The sequence below is a fragment of the Suncus etruscus genome, chromosome 16 (genome assembly GCF_024139225.1).
Source record: "Suncus etruscus isolate mSunEtr1 chromosome 16, mSunEtr1.pri.cur, whole genome shotgun sequence".
NCBI classification, from domain to species: Eukaryota; Metazoa; Chordata; class Mammalia; order Eulipotyphla; family Soricidae; genus Suncus; species Suncus etruscus.
The window spans coordinates 78,967,988-78,980,136 of NC_064863.1; the positions used below are offsets into that span (position 1 = coordinate 78,967,988).

The 12,149-nt window shown below is 37.5% G+C and overlaps 1 protein-coding gene across 3 annotated transcripts in view; it reads right to left on the reverse strand.

Annotated features, from left to right (window-relative positions):
• SNCA (synuclein alpha) overlaps positions 1-12,149 on the reverse strand; it is a 143,246-nt gene that overhangs the window by 36,889 nt on the left and 94,208 nt on the right. The window lies entirely within an intron of this gene.

Sequence of the window (12,149 nt, forward strand, 5' to 3'; positions counted from 1 at the left end):
TTTGCTTCTACTTGCTTGGACAATGGTGTTCCTTGTAGATGCCTTTAGGCTCAATGTCATGGACTGCTCTGCCTACATTTTCCTCTGTGTATCTATGGTTTCAGTCTATGATTTCCTTGGTGTATCTTATGGTTTCAGGCTACCAAGTCCTTAATCCATTTTCACTTTTGTGCATTAAAGAGGCATTAGAGAGAGGACATTTTTTTTGCATGTAATTGACCAGTTTTCCCAACACCACTTTCTGATGAGGTGTTCCTTATTCTACTTCATATTTCTTGCCCCTTCTCAAAGAATAATTGATCAAATACTAAGGTCTAGTATCAGAATAGTCAAATATATTTCACTGATATGTCTTTCTTTATTTCAGTATATGATGTTTCTTTTGTTTTGTTACATTTCCATTATTTTAATTTTTAAATAAAAATGTATTGAATCACCACAAGATCAGTATATGCTGTTTTAATGACTACTGTATTATAGAACAATTTAAAGTTGGGGAAAGTGATGCCTCCTATTTTCTTTTTTTCCCATAGATTATAAGCTTTTATTTTATTGGAAATAATAAATGTTTACAATGCAAAAACTGACAGCCTATTTATTTTACCCTATCATGAATCTACTAAAACCCTAACTAGAACTTTCTGTTTTAGTAAATATAAAATGAATTCAATGCATAACATTTATATTTATTCCTAACAATGTCTTTAATGTTGTCTATCAGAAATAGATAATATATTTGTCAGTAACATATTGTTCATTCCTGTTCTCTATGACTCTGAAGGTTTCTGAAATATCTTGATTTCTGTTATCAACAAGTGTATTGGTCTCCATAGTTTGAGGACCACTGGACTATAGACCTTATCTCCTTATCTTATACTGGAAAATATTAATTGCTATTGCACTGTAACTATAAGTCCAAACTACAAACATTTACACATACACACCTTTAAATACCACCACTGCAACATAATTATAGGCATTAATAAAATAAATATTTTACATGAAATCTACATATACAGATAAAGGTCATCTTGAAGTCAGAGAGTATAATTTACAAAGAGCTTGCTTTGCAAGTAGCTAACCCTGGTTCAATCCCCAGCATTTCAGGTGATCATTTGAGCAGTGACAGGATAGATCCTTGAGCACAGAGCCAAGAGTAAGGTCTAAGACTGTCAGGTGTGGTCTGAAAATATAAACAAATAAAAGTACTTCCTGGGTGGAAAAGCTAATACAGGGTGAAGGTACATGTCTTGAATGCATCTCTCTTATTTTGATTCTTGTTACAAGGCTCCCCAAGGGTCCCTTACTATAATCTGGAGTACCCAAACACTACTGTGGTGGTTTAGAGATCCCTGGAATCAAAACGGCTTGAATATCATTGCATCTTACACACACACACACACACACACACACACACACACACACACACACACACACACGCTTCCCACCCCAAAACCGAATCATTCCTGTCCATCGTTCCCTTCATCCCCTAGATATATTTGAACATCAAGGAGTTCACTGGGGTCCTTAAAGCAAGTACAGAAAACATCATGATCTACTCATATTTTTACATTAAAAGAAAGATATATATGAGGTCTGGAGTGATATTATAGCAGGTAGGAAGCTTATCGTGCATTGCTGACCCAAGTTTAATCCCTGTACTCCATAAAGTTCCTCAGCCCACAGGAATAAGCCCAGAGGATAGAAGACTGTGCACAGAACCAAATAAATAAAAGAATAAAGAAGCTACTTTACAGAAAGGACAGTATCATTTAGTACAAGACCACAGATTAGGGAAGTGTAGCTATTCTCAATATACATAATATGATCAGACTATGAATAGTCTGCATGATAACTTCTCTTTGTAAAAATCAAGCTTCCAAAACAGATCTTTACCAGCTTTTATAAAACACGCTTTTACTGTCTAAATGTGCAACTTAGATCTTCAGTTTTATGCTTCTCTTAACACAGGATAGTATGTATTGGCCAACAATATTAAAAATAAGATTGGCACGACTGAATTTTGATCATATTCCAAACAAAAATAAGTTCCATAAAGCATTTAAAAATAAATCTACACAACCTTTAATTCTGCAACTGACATTTATACTCCCACTATTGGCTCTTCAGTCATCTACACTAAGCACTCTCCTCTGGACTTCTTCCTAAACGTCAGTGTTATTTCTGGCAGGTAGACAAGTGCCTTGGTTAATGTGAACACAATTGAAGCACACATTTGTAGTACCCAGGAGAAAAGGCTGTCAAATCAGGGAAGTAACTAAGGACAAATGCCAGTGAGCTGAAAACTTAACATCTAGGCATTTGTATACTTATTATCTAATTTATATTCATTCATAAAATTGGTCTTTGAAAATACAGTTCCAGTTCTGATTATAAATAATGCTATCTCTACTTCATACAAAATAGCACTAGGACAATGTCACAAAGGGTGATTTAGAATTGAGAGCTCAGTCTCTAAGGAGGATTGATACACTATCTACAGTCATACCAAGGAGAAAGTATCATTTCAGAAAACATTGACATTCTTAAAGTCAAGGGAGGACTGAAGAGATTAAAAAAGGTCTTGAACCAGGGTGCGTGATGAAAATATGCCCTGGATCCCACCCCCCACAAGAATATCTCAAAAGACAATAGGGAAGCCTATATTTCTCTTATAAGTTTAAAAACTATATGATACTACCTCTTAACCTGTTTATTCCCAAATGTAATATAGTCTCCTGCATCACTTTGTTCCCTTAATATTTGGGGGGGGTTTCACATCTCGCAGCGCTCAGGGGTTCCTCTTGAGCTCAGAAATCGCTCCTGGGAGGCTCAGGAGACCATATGGGATGCCAGGACCCAAACCACCATCCTTCTGCATGCAAGACAAACACCCTACTTTCATGATATCTCTCTGGCCCCCACTTAATATTTTTAAACTTATTTTTATTTATTTTTTCCTTTATATTTTTTGTGAGTATATATATATATATATATATATATATATATATATATATATATATATATATATATATATATATATATATATATTGTCTTGGTTCTGTTTCTTTTCTTCCTTAACTACACCTGTTTTGGTTCTGCTTGATACAAAATCCTACAAGAAAAAGGCTTGCTTGGAATAATAGCTAAAGTCAAAACCAGGGCACAGAATGATGGAGCCTGACACTCTCACCCCCAAATGCACAGCAATATAATATAGCACTATTTTTCTTGCAAAGGCATACTAAAATTTTATGTATAGAAACAAGCTCTTATCTACTAGGGATAAGAACTCATACACTTTACAATACAGGCCCACCTCCCATCTTAAAAATATGTCATGTGGTCCCAATTTAAATTTTAGGTGATTAGACAATGACCTCCAACCCAAACCCTAGATCTCAGACATAGAACCGACACAGTTTTCTGCAACAGCTCTAGGAACCAATCTCCCTCTGGGGCATTCTTACTGCTGCTCTGACACTAACATTCGCCGGTTTTAATATGACATCCTGACAATGAGGAAATGGCAACAACTTGGTCTAAGAGCAAGTTGTCTGACCTCACTTCCTAATAGTAAGATGGAATCAGAAGATATGTCATCCTTTAATTTGTACAAAAGTCAAGTTCTCTATCTACAGAAGACTGACTGTGATACCCATGACTGGGCAGAATTTATCCTGGGACCAATAAAAAAAGACCCTAGTCTAGGCCTGTGCAACAACCAAAAGCTCTAATACCTGAGGTCTGACTGAGACTACTGCAACCGAGCAGATCTTCTGGAAACATAATAAAAGAATATCCTAGGTTTCATCCTAGGATCTGGGCAAAAACCAAGACCACCGACTACAGAAAACTGATTGAAACAAGAGTGATGAAATAGACCTCCTAGAACCATAAAGAAAGACTCCATCCTAGGCTCTATCCTTTGACCTGTGCAAATACCAAGATCTCTAGCTACAGAGGACTGATTTTATCATCCACGATGGAGCAGAACACCACAAAATGACCTAGGGGAGAGTAAAAGAACATGTACGGAGCCTGTAGATATTCCCATGACAGTATACTTCAAGGGCTGAGAAACCCTGTGTCTCTTAGGCAATGGAAATTCCCTTTCTAATCTCCCCAATATTTACTGTGCCAATGTGCAAGGAGAAAAAAAAAGCACAAATAAATTTTTGGGCAGGTTTTATTATTGTTGTTTGTTGTTTTTTCTTTCATTTTTTTTGTACTTTGTTTGGTTTTTATTTCAGGACCATGTTTGTGTGGTTATTGTCTTTATTAATGTGGTGCTTTTTGAGGTTTTGTTTGATATTTTTGTATTGTTATGTTTTTCTTTCTTTTTTCCTTTCTTCTATTAAATTGATATTTATAGCCTCTAGAAGGACTCCTCCCATTTTTTGCTTGTTTGATTTTTGCCCCATTTTACTTATTTTTTCCCCTTCTTTCAAACAGAACCACATAACTTGAACCATCTTGTTCTGCCTCACAAATGGAGGGGCAAATAATGGAGGGTACCTACACCAAACAGTCATATGAACATTAAGTATAAATAAAAAAAAATGATCAGACTTTAACACCAAATCCAAAGTCAACAACAACAACAATAAAATCAAGACCCAATCTACAACATGCTATACACAGAGGGGACCACTTATACTAGCAGCCCGGGGGATAAAGGAGAGGGATATGGGATGCATGCTGGGAACAGAGGTGGAGGGAGGACAACATTGGTGGTGGGAATGCCCCTGATTTAATGTCACTATGTACCTAAAATTACTGTGAAAGATTTGTAATCACTTTGTTCAAAATAAAAATTTAATTAAAAAAGGTCTTGAATATAAGCTGATTTTAAACAAACATACAACTTAAATGGTTGGTTTTAAAGTCCTGAAAATCACCCGAAGTCTTCAGTCTTTAACTTATTGTAGTGAGCAAAAACTGAATATTAGGTGGTCCATAAATTGTGAAATGAAGAAAATGAGAAATTCTACTAACAGATTTTAATATTTATAAATATGACGGCTCAATGTTTTCACCAAAACAAGACCTCTAAATGACAATTATCTTTACAAAGCATATTAACTAATAACAACTTACTTTTCCTTATCAATAATAATAAATATTATTTATTATTATTATCTTGAAAGCTTTCATTTTTTAAGCCATATTTCTTTCTTTCAAAAGGTTCAAATAGTTCTCTATTAGATTTTTATTCGGCCTCTTATTTTAAAATGTTATAAAAAGTGGTTTACTGCTTTTTTCCTGCAGAGCCAGTCTAGAGACACCAAGGACCATAATCCCTCCAGGACCCACACCCAGTAAGATCTCCCCACCCAACGAATGTGGGGTTGATTCCTGCATTGTGATTGGGCACCCAGAGACTTAAAAGGGACAGCAGCCATGCTCTCTGCCCTTTTCCTGCTGAGCCAGCCTAGAGACACCAAGGACCATAATCCCTCCAGGACCCACACCCAAGAAGCACCCGTGGCCGCACTTATCTTTTAACCCCTGAATTCCATTTCTCCACATTGTAAGAAGCAATCTACAGCCTTACCAATGAAGAAATTTTGCAGAACACCCCATGTTTAAAGAAATCAAGATGGCTGCTCTGATAATCTAAAAAGTAGGAAATAGCTAGGTATCCTCTCAAATAAGAAGTTTAGATTAAAATTATGAAAGATGTTCAGGGAGCTGTAAAAAAGCATTGATAGACTTGACTGGAGCACAGTTAAGCATCAAGAGGATTTGACTACTGAAATTAGAATTTTCACACTGAAATAACAGGTCTGAAAAACTGAACTTATGCAACTCTTGCCAGCAAGAGGCTTTCTCCCTATCCTGTGGAGTGCTGGGAGGCTTGGCAGGCCCCACAGCTGTCCCCCTCTTTATCCCCTGACTCCAGGCCTTACCTGGGTGCCATCTCAGATGGCCAGAAGTGGGTTCAAGTGGACTCTTAGGGATCCTCAGGCTTTCTCCTCCCTTTGTATTCCAGGGGGGGACGTGCATGGGGAGGAGGGCGGCCAGATATCTTGCTTCCAGTTTCCTCTTTGATTCTAGAGGCCAGCTCTTTCCAGGTATGGGGTTTGGGGAAGCCCCATGCCGGAGGCCTTCTCCCTGGCCTGGGGAGTGCTGGGAGGCTTGGCAGGCCCCCAGCTGTCCCCTCATGTCCCCCTGGACTCCAGGCCTTCCTTGGGTGCCGGCTCAGATGGCCAGAAGTGGGTTCAAGTAGATCCTTAGGGGTTCTCAGGCTTCCCCCATCTCTCCATACTCCAGGGGGGAGGTGCATGAGGAGGAGGTTGGGCAGATATCTGGCTTCCAGTTCCTCTTTGATTCTGGAGGCCAGCTCTTGCCAGGCATGGGGTTTTGGAAGGCCCCATGACGGAGGCCCTCTCTCTAGCCTGGGGAGTGCAGAGAGGCTTGGCAGGCCCTCAGCCATTCTTGTCTTTTTCTCCTGACTCCAGGCCTAACCTGGGTGCCAGCTCAGATGGCCAGAAGTGGGTTCAAGTGGACTCTTTGGGGTCCTTAGGCTTTCCCCCTCCCTCCGTACTCCAGGGGGTAGGTGCATGGGGAGGAGGCTGGGCAGATATCTGGCTTCCAGTTTCCTCTTTGATTCTGGAGACCAGCTCTTTCCAGGTATGAGGTTTGGGGAAGCCCTATGCCGGAGGCCCTCTCCCTAGCCTGGGGAGTGCTGGGAGGGTTGGCAGGCCCCCAGTCGTCCTTGTCTTTTTCCCCTGACTCCAGGCCTAACATGGGTGCCAGCTCAGATGGCCAGAAGTGGGTTCAGGTGAACTCTTTGGGAGTCCTCAGGCTTTCTCCTCCCTTTGTATTCCAGGGGGGGACGTGCATGGGAGGAGGCTGGGCAGATATCTGACTTCCAGTTTCCTCTTTGATTCTAGAGGCCAGCTCATGCCAGGTATGCAGTTTGGGGAGGCCCCATGCTGGAGGCCTTCTCCCTAGCCTGGGGAGTGCTGGGAGGCTTGGCAGGCCCCCAGCAGTCCCCCTCTTTTTTCCCTGAACTCCAGGCCCTCCCTGGGTGCCGGCCCAGATGGCCAGAAGTGGGTTCAGGTGAATTCTTAGGGGTTTTCAGTCTTCCCTCCTTCCACACTCCAGGGGGGAGGTGCATGAGGAGGAGGGCGGGCAAATATCTGGCTTCCGGTTTTCCCTTTGATTCTGGAGGTCAGCTCTTCCCAGGTATGGGGTTTGGGGAGTCCACATGCTGGAGGCCTTTTCCCTAGCCTGGGGATGCTTGGCAGGCCCCCATCCATCCCCCTCTTTTTCCCCTGGACTCCAGGCCTTACCTGGGCATCGGTCCAGGTGGGCTCTATAGGGATCATCAGGCCTTCCCCCTACTTCTCCCTACAGTAATGGGAATGTGCTTTAAAAGGAGGGTAGGTCGTTCTAGCACTGGTTTATGTTGGGACAGTCACTAGAAATTTTTTCTCCTTGGTCTCCTATTGATAGTATTGTATGCATATAGTTTATTATGCATAATATTCAACTTGTATTGTGACCTTGATACTGCCCTACAAAGCTCATATCTAATTTTTTGCTGCCTCAGTCCCAACCCTTATTTCCCTCATCTTCCCATGTAGATGCAGCTCATGACATGAAGCTCAACACATAGAATAATGAGTGCAATCAGAGAAATAACTACACTGAAAACTATCATAACAATGTGAATGAATAAGGGAAATAGAAAGCCTGTCTTGAGTATAGGTGTGGGTGGGGTGGGGAAGAGGGAGATCTGGGAAATTGGTGGTGGAAATCTTGCACTGGTGAAGGGTGGTGTTCTTTATATGACTGTTATCATACAACTACAATCATATTTGTAATCACGGTGTTTAAATAAAGATAATTTAAAAAAGTGGTTTACTATATTAAGACCATACAACTTACTATATACAGTGTTTGATTTTCCAAGATTCATCTAACACTAACCTTATGAAATACAAACAACAGAAATAAAAGACTTGTACAATAAAATATCTAAGCCAAAATAAGTCAAACTTCATACCAGTTTTTGTTTTCATAAAACCTTCCTATTATAATTATCTGAAGTCCTTGGCTAGACAATCATTAAGGGACTCTTTCAATAATCCGTTTTATCTACATAGATCAGCACATTAATTAAGAGAGGATCACTGGAGTCAGTTTGGTGTTCTACACCTTTAAATACTTTTGTCATTTTAGAAGAGAAAAAATAAATTAGAAAAAAATTGGCTTTCTTAAAAATGTTGCTTCTCAGCCAAAGTTTCTGCTATACAGAAATACTCAAGTCTGGAATATGACAATCTCATTTGTGTACAATTTTCAAAAGTAATTTTACACAATACATTTTACATATATTTTATAACTTGTAAAATACTTACGGTATCTAATTGGATTCCACCGAGTTAATAGGTAAAAAACAAAGCAAAAAAAATCAAGTGGTTGGCTGTGATTAGGATGCTAAATTTATATTTACACTATTCACAATTTTAAAGTGTGAAAGCTTAGTGAGAGAAGTAGCAAACTGATCATTGATTAGGCCAAAAGCTGTAGAAATCTAGAGACCAGTCTTCCTGAGAATTTGATGAGGACATCTAGCTTTTGGTTGATTGGTCAGCCAAAATGCTTTTCACTCTCACTCTAAATTTCAGATGGATAATACATATTATATTCATTAAAGTAAAAATTTAAAGCAAGCAAACAGTTATAAGATTTCTTGCTGGGGGTGGACTGGGCTGTAGGAACATGGTCAGCAATAGAGTACCTTCCTTGATGTGTGTAAATCTGGCACTGAAGAATAAAACAAAATATGCTTCAGTTTCCTGATCAATGTTCTTAATATCCTTTTCTAAAAGGCTAGCTTAGCTCACTTGTCTACTACAAGAGAAGTGATGTGAATAGAGTAACCTGAAAATTCTTACCACCATATCTTAAGATATCAGAATAGTAATTGGACCTAGGAAGTGCTTTGTGAAGAGTCATAGAATCTTTGTTCCTCTTATTTAAAAAATCTCATATTGTTAGAGTGAATTCTTCTCTTCCATAAACTACTTAAATGCTATCCCAAAGGGTCCAATTCAGCAAAAATACTGTTTTAGTGTTCTTGTTATAGGTGTATACTTTGTATGAATTATAAATATTTAGAAGGAAATATATTATATCCACAGTTTTCTCCTATAGTTCTTGGCCTAGTTCATAGCTAATATAATCGAGGTAAAACATGAGGAAATGAATAAATGTAGAAATCAATAGAAAAACAAAAATCAAGTTACAAAAAAGTAAACGTCAAGGGATTCAGACCCACGTAAAAAGTAAGGCATTATAAATTAGAGAAATTTGTCATATCATAGGCCGAAATAAAACTATTCGATACTGATTGTTATAGCACAGCTTGTTTTTTTATTTATCTACTTTTTGTGTATATCTAGTTAGAGTCTAAAGTAGCTACTTAGCACCATTGGATGTGGCCCCTCCACAAAGTTGAAATATAATGTGATTATTACAATGTGCTCCATTCTCTTTCTAGAGTATACAACTTATCTAGAATCAGTTGATAAGTCTCCCAGCATGCTTTGTTTAGTTTAGTATACACATTTACAGACACACTTGGGAATTTTTAAGGTCGATGTGATGTTTCTAGTGTTCCTAAAAGTTTCATAGTATGAACTCATGAGAAAACTAAAATAACTTTGTATGAAGGAAAGGGTTATTTTATGCCTTGAAATCATTTTTAACAGGGTCAATCAACCATGATCATTTTACTGGTTAACAGAGAGCACCTGAGTCAAATTTTATGATTAACTACTTGGTTGCCATGGTTTTACTGCTGCTGTTATTTTTGGTTCTAGAGGCAGATATCAAAGACTCATATAAATCACACATTCTGCCAGACAATTAACAATTAACTATTTGGAAAATACCACATTCCTTAATGCTTTCAGAGACAGCATGCATCCTATTCCAAGCATCTCTTCTAAAGAGAACAGATACAATAAAATATAACAAGGCTAGAGACTTCCCATCAATCAAATGACCTTAAGAGGACAGAAATTAAGGAACTAAAATAATGGTTGAGTCTGACATTAAGAAAATACTGGGGGCTGGAGAGATAGCATGACGCTAACATGTTGGCCTTGCATGCAGAAGGATAGTGGTTCAAACCCTGGCATCCCACATGGTCCCCCGAGCCTTCCAGGAGCGATATCTGAGCATAGAGCCAGGAGTAACCCCTGAGTGCTGCTGAGTGTGACCCTAAAACCAAATAAATAAATAAATAAATAAATAAATAAATAAATAAATAAATAAATAAAATAAAATACTGGGAGTGTGCCTGCTCTATTTCCTGTTCAAATGCTTTTTATATAGAAAAAAACTATCTGTTCCTACATAAAAATGAGAATAACTCCCTAGACAACAACTCCCCTATTTCTCTCTCATCTACAAATAAACCCAAGGAGATTAATTATTTTTTGTTGCAGGAAGAAACATAAACTATTGCATCCCCTATCAAAATAGTATAAGATAAGTATAAAACTTATGAAGGAGAAGGAATTTATTTGGAGGATATTTTACTAAGCCAAAATAAATTGGTATTTGACGTTGAAGTAGAATTTTTAAATAAGGAGCAAAAAATTATCGCAATATCAGACAAATTATTTGAAGAATTTTACATAAACTGAACAATACTAATTAATTAATTAACTCATACCATGCTCTGAGGACTGAAGTATCTTCAACGAATAAATTATTATAATGCTACAGGCAAACACAAACAAAAAGGCACAACGTGAATGGACTTTCTATTGCATGGTCTAACTAGTGATGCTTAAGGAGCTCAGAGACCCTACCTGTGATATTCTACCAAGCCAGCAGCTTGTTCACTACCAGGGTTAAGGAAGTTATGCTATTTAGGCTCTGTGATAATAGCCAATGGATGCTTATGGCTGTTGATGTGAACATTTTTAAGTAGTTGTATAATTTTTAAATAGGGTAGTAATTTTAAAAAATGTAATTTTTTAAAAAAAATTTATATTTTAAAAATTTAATTAAAAATTTTTTCCCTGAAAATAAAAGCTAAATCCCAAATAATCTGGCTCATGGTGGACTGTAAAGAACAAGCAAGCTCAGAGTTTGGAAAGTAGGGAGGGGGAAGGACTGTGGAATAAGGGTCACATGACCTTGAAATACTGGTGGAAGATTACCGTAGTAGCTCTCCAACTGTAAAACAATACTTCAATAGCATTGTAATCTGATACATTAAAATTTAAAAGAAAATGTGAGCCCAACTTTGAGCTAATTATTAAAATAGTTGTTATATTTTTAATTCCTCCTAACAGTCTGTAGAATCTCTATACTTCACAGACACACACACACACACACACACACACACACACACACACACACACACACACACAGTCCAAGATATCATATTAGTAATGCAAAGTTAATTTAGTTCTGGGAACAAGTCTGTTTATTCCAAAAATAAATAGAACAAAATAATACATAAAATGAATTAAAATTTGACTTTGAGATGAACATGTAATAACTTAAATTCAAGAACTCTTGTTTTTAAAACATTAAAAACAACAAATGCTATAAAGTACTTGGCTGAATATTAATATACTGAAAAAAGTAAATTGTACATTCATTTTTGAGAAAGAAGTTGGGAAGTTATCATGTGAGGTTCATTTCATTCTATTTAGGGTTCTTCTTTGAAAGTGTGTGATAACATTGTCTCATAATTTCTCTCACAGCATTTCATATTCTACAAATGTGTATTCATTAGCCTAGTATATATTGTTAAGTTTCCCATTAAGAAGATGTAATCATGTATCAGCCCCATGCTGATTTACATTCTCCAATAAACCCATAGAATAACGAATTCATGTATATCCACGTTTATATTTAAATTTAAAATAAACATTTAAATTTTGTGAAAATAAATATATGCACATTTGTGTGACCAAAACTATCATCACAGTTCTACTACATTATTTCCTTTATTATTTCTGGTTCTATATCATAAATATCAAACAGATAGCAATGTGTTAATGATGCCTGTGCATGAAACTTCAATGCCTTCCCATGTGTTTATGAAAGCTGAACTTCTTTCTGTAAAAAAAAAAATGATGGGGCGGAGAGATAGCACAGCAGCGTTT